We start from the raw sequence: 6674 nt of genomic DNA on the forward strand, positions 1-6674 counted from the left end.
CCCCCAGCCCCGCCCCCCATTCCCTGCATCTGTGCAGCGCTGTCCCCGCCTGAGCATCCCTCCCTCCTCGGAGCCCCTCCCCCTCGGCATCCGGGTGCAGTGGGTGAACCTTCCCCGTGGCCCAGGGCTGCGCTCGTTCCTCGCCACCTGTCCTCTGCCTCCACTCCTGGGGTCCTTGAGGATGGAGATGACACCCCCACGGGAGCGGTTCTGAACTAATCACTTGAGTTCATCAGGATTGGCTGGGACAAGCACGCAGCTCTCTGCTCACCTCCACGCTTTATCCGTCTTGTTCCACATCTTCAACGCCTTCCCTCTCTCTCTGTTCTCTCCAGCTGCTCCAATACTAACCATCCGCTAAGAACAAGCTCAATTCCCACCTCCTCCGTAAAGCCCTCCAGGACTACCCTCTGTTGATTCTTTTCCCTCTGAGATCCTAGAGCACGCTATACCAACCAGTTTTCAGGGGGAAATTCTTTGCCTCTCCTCCTGTGTGTTCATCTTTTCTCTCCAACTCGACTATAGCGTTCTTGAACGGAAATCAGTATTACCGAGTGACTGAATATACTTTTCACGAGTAAGAAAATCAACTTAGGATTTTTTAACTTTACAGTAATGCGAAAGCAATACGCATTCAGTAGAAACTACTTCGACTTTTGAATTTTGAGCTTTCCTCGGGCCCACCGTATGGGGAAAGACACTTCCTCCTGATGCTGGGTGGCAAAGCCCCAGCTCCCCACCAGCCACGCGACCACACCAGGAGACAGCGGATAGATGCAACCACCACGGACCCAGACAAGCACTCTGCTTGTCAGTACAGTAGTCAATAAATTACACGAGATGGTCAGCACTTTATTAAAAAATAGTCCTTGCATTAGATGATTTTGCCCAACTATAGGCTAACCTAGGTGTTCTGAGTGCACTGAATGTAGGTGAAGCTAAGCAGTGATGTTTGACACGTCAGGTGTATTAAATGCATTTTCAATTTATGATATTTTCAACTTACCATGGGTTTACTGGGACGTAACCCCATGGTAAGTTGAGGAAGATCTGTACAACAGAAGCAGCAGCCAAGGAACCAGTAGGAGAAATAATGGTTTTTATTTAAAGACAGTCACGGCATGGAAGCAACCTAAGTGTCCATCAACAGATGAATGGATAAAGAAGATGTGGCACATATATACAATGGAATATTACTCAGCCATAAAAAGAAATGAAACTGAGTTATTTGTAATGAGGTGGATAGACCTGGAGTCTGTCATACAGAGTGAAGTAAGTCAGAAGGAGAAAAACAAATACCGTATGCTAACACATATATATGGAATCTAAGAAAAAAAATGTCATGAAGAGATTAGTGGTAGGATGGGAATAAAACACAGACCTACTAGAGCATGGACTTGAGGACGTGGGGAGGGGGAAGGGTAAGCTGTGACGAAGTGAGAGAGTGGCAGGGACATATATGCACTACCAAATGTAAATTAGATAGCTAGTGGGAAGCTGCCGCATAGCACAGGGAGATCACCTCTGTGCTTTGTGACCATGAGAGGGGTGGGATAGGGAGGGTGGGAGGGAGGGAGACACAAGAGGGAAGAGATATGGGAACATATGTATATGTATAACTGATTCACTTTGTTGTAAAGGAGAAACTAACACACTATTGTAAAACAGTTATACTCCAATAAAGATGTTTAAAAAAAAAAAAAAAAAGACTACTGCAAAAAAATAAATAAATAAATAAAAAATAAAATAAAATAAATTACAATTTAAAAAGATAACCATTGGGGCTGTTAATTAATAGTAGAATCAACAGTTTTTATCCTGTAATGAATATTATTTGCTCACCCAGCCTTGATATCTCTTGTCCTCCTCCCTAACAGACTCTGATTTTGTTTAGGTGTCTGTTCCTCATCCTACCACCCGGATGCTCCAGAGGAAGCTGGCCCTTCAACATGATTAGTCTGTGAGCTATTCCATTTCGCTTGCCAATGACTGGTTCAAAAATGGGGCCAGTGAGATGAAAAGTGCTTCACTAGGAACTTGTGGGAAAGTTCTTCCTAACTATTTCCCGGAGCATCTGGTAAGGACTCTCCCTCTTCCTCTGGATTCTGTTGCCCACAGATGTGAAACTTGTTTATTCAGCTATCAATTTGAGGATGGAAGAGGGCAGAGCCAACAGGATCCAACAGGAGCAAAGCTGGAGCCACTGATGGTCAGCCTGAGGCTGCTCTACCTCTGAATTTTCAATTATGAGACAATTTCCTCACTTTTTAAAAAGTACTTTTGAATCAGATTTTGCTTCGTTTGCATCAAAAATCACTTAACCAGCAAAAATAATTTCCTTAACCAAAAAGTATAAACATCATTTTATTTATTTATTTTTATAAATTTATTTATTTATTTATTTTTGGCTGTGTTGGGTATTCATTGCTGAGCACAGGCTTTCTCTAGTTGTGGCAAGCAGGGGCTACTCTTCCTTTCGGTGCTCAGGCTTCTCATTACGGTGGCTTCTCTTATTGCAGAGCACAGGCTCTAGGTACGCAGGCTTCAGTAGTTGTGGCACGTGGCCTCAGTAGTTGTGGCTCGTGGGCTCTAGAGAGCAGGCTCAGTAGTTGTGGCACACAGGCATGTGAGGTCTTCCCGGACCAGGGCTCGAACCTGTGTGCCCTGCATTGGCAGGTGGATTCTTAACCACCGCGCCACCAGGGAAGCCCACAAACATCATTTAATTGGCATCATTTAAAATCAGAATACTTGTGTTAAATAGCAAAAGAACAGTAATAGTGTACTATTATAGTTCAGTTTGTTAAGTTTTTTTTTTTTCCAATTAAGCCTAAAGACTTTCTTCCTAAAAGAAGATAGCTCTTAAAATCACATCATTACTAACAGCAGGGACTCAATCCTTGTTAAATAGAGATGAATTTAAAACCAATTATAATGTCTGATCTAGAAATCGCTCCTCAAAACTAAAGAATTTAATTCAAGTATTTATTGACCACATTGATTAAAAGCTTTACAGGACACGAAGTTGTTAGTGGTGTCACTAACCATGTTCTCTAACCTTCAAAATTTTACTATTTATTAGAATTAAAACCTATAAAAATGTTGTACCACACAGGAAAGAGGTATAAGAGTTCCAAGGGGGTCCAGAGAAGAGAGAAATCACTCGCATTTTGAGGAGTAGTAAGAACATCAAGGAAGACTTCCCAGAGGAGGTGACGTATGAGCTAGGATAGAAAGAGTGTTCCTATAGGTAACAAAAAGAGAGAAGGGCATTCTAGGACAGGCAAAGTCAGTATGTAGGACAAAGAGGTAAGGGAGCACAAGCTGTGCTGGGGAGGACTGAGTCCCCTGGTTTTGCTGGAGCAGAGTGTGTACGGAGAGGAAGAGTGGAAGATGGCCTAAAAAGGGAGGCTACTGTTAGAATATGAAGGACTTTGAATGCCATGCTTGAGGCTATGAAATTCTTCAGATATGAAATGAGATGGAAAACCAAGGAAGGTTTCCAAGGAGTCAGTAGTATGACTAATACACACTATTGACACTTTGGGCTTCATTATTCTTTGTTTTGGGGGCCGTCCTATGCATTGTAGGATGTTTAGCTGCATCCCTGGCTTCTACTCATTAGATTCCAGTAACACCTCCTGCTCCTGCCTGAGCTGTGACAACCAAAAATGACTCCAGACATTGTCAAATGTCCTGGGGGGCAAAATTGCTCCACTGTGAGATTAAGGAGAGATTCCCGTGGCAAGGTCACAGGCACCAGTGGCTATATAGTAGACACTGGGTAAACTCAGCTGAACTATAACTAATTAATGGAAATTGGGACAATTAGAGGTAGGATGGAGGCAATATCTCAGATAATAATGAGAGCAGTAGCAATGGAAATAGAAAGAGCCAAAAAGGATCTATATAGTGTTAGCTATATTACTATTTTCCAAAGTATTCCTAAACTTATTTGATCACAGAAATCTACATAATACTCATCAATATCCCACTGAACACATTTTAGGAAATTCTGTGTATAAGACTGAGTTTAAATTTAAAATGAATTATTTTCTACATGTACTCCTATGTTCATAGCAGCACTATTTACAACAGCCAGGACATGGCAACAACCTAAATGTTCATTGACAGATGAATGGATAAAAAAAATGTGGTATATATATATATATATATATATATATATACACACACATACATGTCTATATATATTATATATATATACACACACACACACACACACACACACACACACAGACACAATGGAATATTACTCTGCCATAAAAAATAATGAAATAAATTCTTTTAAAAAGAATGAAATAATGCCACTTGTAGCAACATGGATGGGCCTAGAGATTATACTAGGTGAAGTAAGTCAAAAAGAGAAAGACAAATACCATATGAAATCACTTATATGTGGATTCTAAACTATGACACAAATGAACTTATCTACAGAACAGAAACAAACTCACAGATACAGAGAAGAGACTTGTGGTTGCCAAGGGGGAAGGGCATCGTGGAGAGGAGGATTGAGAGTTTGGGATTAGCAGATGCAAACTATTACATGCAAGATAAAAAAAAAAAAAAAAAAAAAAAAAAATTAATCACTTTCAACTGCAATCCATTAAAAAACAATGAGGCAAAGGTAATATTTTGATAGTCAGCAGCACATTCTTTAATACCCTTAGATCTGAGTGTAATGTGTATTCATTGATTTTATCATTGGTAATTACATCTATCAGTGGGAAGACAATTTCTGTTTTTTACAGAACAGAAACAAACTCACAGATACAGAGAAGAGACTTGTGGTTGCCAAGGGGGAAGGGCATCGGGGAGAGGAGGATTGAGAGTCTGGGATTAGCAGATGCAAACTATTACATGCAAGATGGATAAACAACAAGGTCTTACTACAGCCATGGCCACTGAGCCTGTGCATCCGGAGCCTGTGCTCCGCAACGGGAGAGGCCACAACAGTGAGAGGCCCGCGTACCACAAAAAAAAAAAAAAAAAAAAAAAAAATTAATCACTTTCAACTGCAATCCATTAAAAAACAATGAGGCAAAGGTAATATTTTGATAGTCAGCAGCACATTCTTTAATACCCTTAGATCTGAGTGTAATGTGTATTCATTGATTTTATCATTGGTAATTACATCTATCAGTGGGAAGACAATTTCTTTTTTTTTTTTTTGGTTCCAACTTGCATGGAACTATACTATTCTTGGTATATGTGGGACAGAATAATACTACGACATGGACTCTCGTCATAGAGCTCACAACAGGGATGCTACTTGCTGGTGGGTAAAATTCCCAACTGCTAGGAGTTGTTGGTCCATTCCAGCTTCACAGAAGAAACAGGCTTTGAACCAGATACTGAGAGATGAACAGTGTTAGACCTGGAGGAGAGGGGCTGTTAGATCCTGACTCCAAGGTCAACTGAAGGCACATGAGACCCATGCAGACTCACAGACCCCACACTCAGAAGTGTCGTGTGCTTGGTTTAATGTTCTGCTATTGCTGTCTTTAAGGTCTTAAGTGGGGAAAAAGGGACCCATGGTTTCACTTTGCACTGGGCCCCGCAAGTCACAGAGCCAGTTCTGCCTCATCACCTCTTCTGCTGGTTGTGAGCAGACACTTCTTACACACATTTTACCTTCCTCGACACCAGAATTCTTCAGCCCACTGTGTTATGCCCTCCTTTGAAGGTGTACTAGTTTACTGTTAATTTACTTACAGAATTCTAGGGCAGGAAGAAATATTTTACTGATCTGTGGGGAAACAAATTAAGCAAGCATGTTTCTTAGCAACTAAAAAATTCACCTTATACTGAGAATGATTATAAACATACTTTGGGGATCACCCTTAAGGGGAAAAAGAGTTGAAAACCATTATGCTTAATTAAAATAAGGTCAGCTGTAGAAAGAAGGCATTCAAAGTGTTTAATATACTAACAATAAATGTACTATCTAGTGATTATTTCTTCTCTTTGAAATAGGAATGAATCATTACAGCTTCCTTTTGCTCCACACACAATGCAAGTGAATTACTGGTTTGAAAAAAGAAAGTAGCAGCTCCCATTTTCTATGGCTGCTGTCTCAGAAACTTGAAATCTGCATTTTGAATTCTGGCCCATAAGGACAAAAATTTAGGGAGCTGGTAATTATCATCAATTGATATATTGATGATTAGGCCTTCTATACTTTAGGCATTCTTTTTATTTTTTTTAACATCTTTATTGGAGTATAACTGCTCTACAATGGTGTGGTAGTTTCTGCTGTATAACAAAGTGAATCAGCTATACATATACATATATCCCCGTATCTCCTTCCTCTTGCATTTCCCTCCCTCCCACCCTCCCTATCCCACCCCTCTAGGTGGTCACAAAGCACGGAGCTGATCTCCCTGTGCTATGCAGATGCGGATGTTAATCTTACAGGGATTCCCTTGTATGTTATTTGTTGTTTTTCCCTTGCTGCTTTTGATATTTTTTCTTTGTATTTAATTTTTGATAGTTTGATTACTATGTGTCTCTGCATGTTTCTCCTTGGGTTTTGCCCGTATGGGACTCGCTGCGCTTCCTGGACTTGGGTGGCTATTTCCTTTCCCATGTTAGGGAAGTTTTCGACTATAATCTCTTCAAATGTTTTCTCTGGTCCTTTCTCTCTCTCTTCTCCT

General features: G+C 40.7%; 1 protein-coding gene across 2 annotated transcripts in view; it reads right to left on the reverse strand.

Moving 5' to 3' along the window:
* Positions 1–6674, reverse strand: part of PRKG1 (protein kinase cGMP-dependent 1) — a 1272686-nt gene that overhangs the window by 606660 nt on the left and 659352 nt on the right. The window lies entirely within an intron of this gene.

This window comes from Physeter macrocephalus, chromosome 20 (assembly GCF_002837175.3).
Source record: "Physeter macrocephalus isolate SW-GA chromosome 20, ASM283717v5, whole genome shotgun sequence".
NCBI classification, from domain to species: domain Eukaryota; kingdom Metazoa; phylum Chordata; class Mammalia; order Artiodactyla; family Physeteridae; genus Physeter; species Physeter macrocephalus.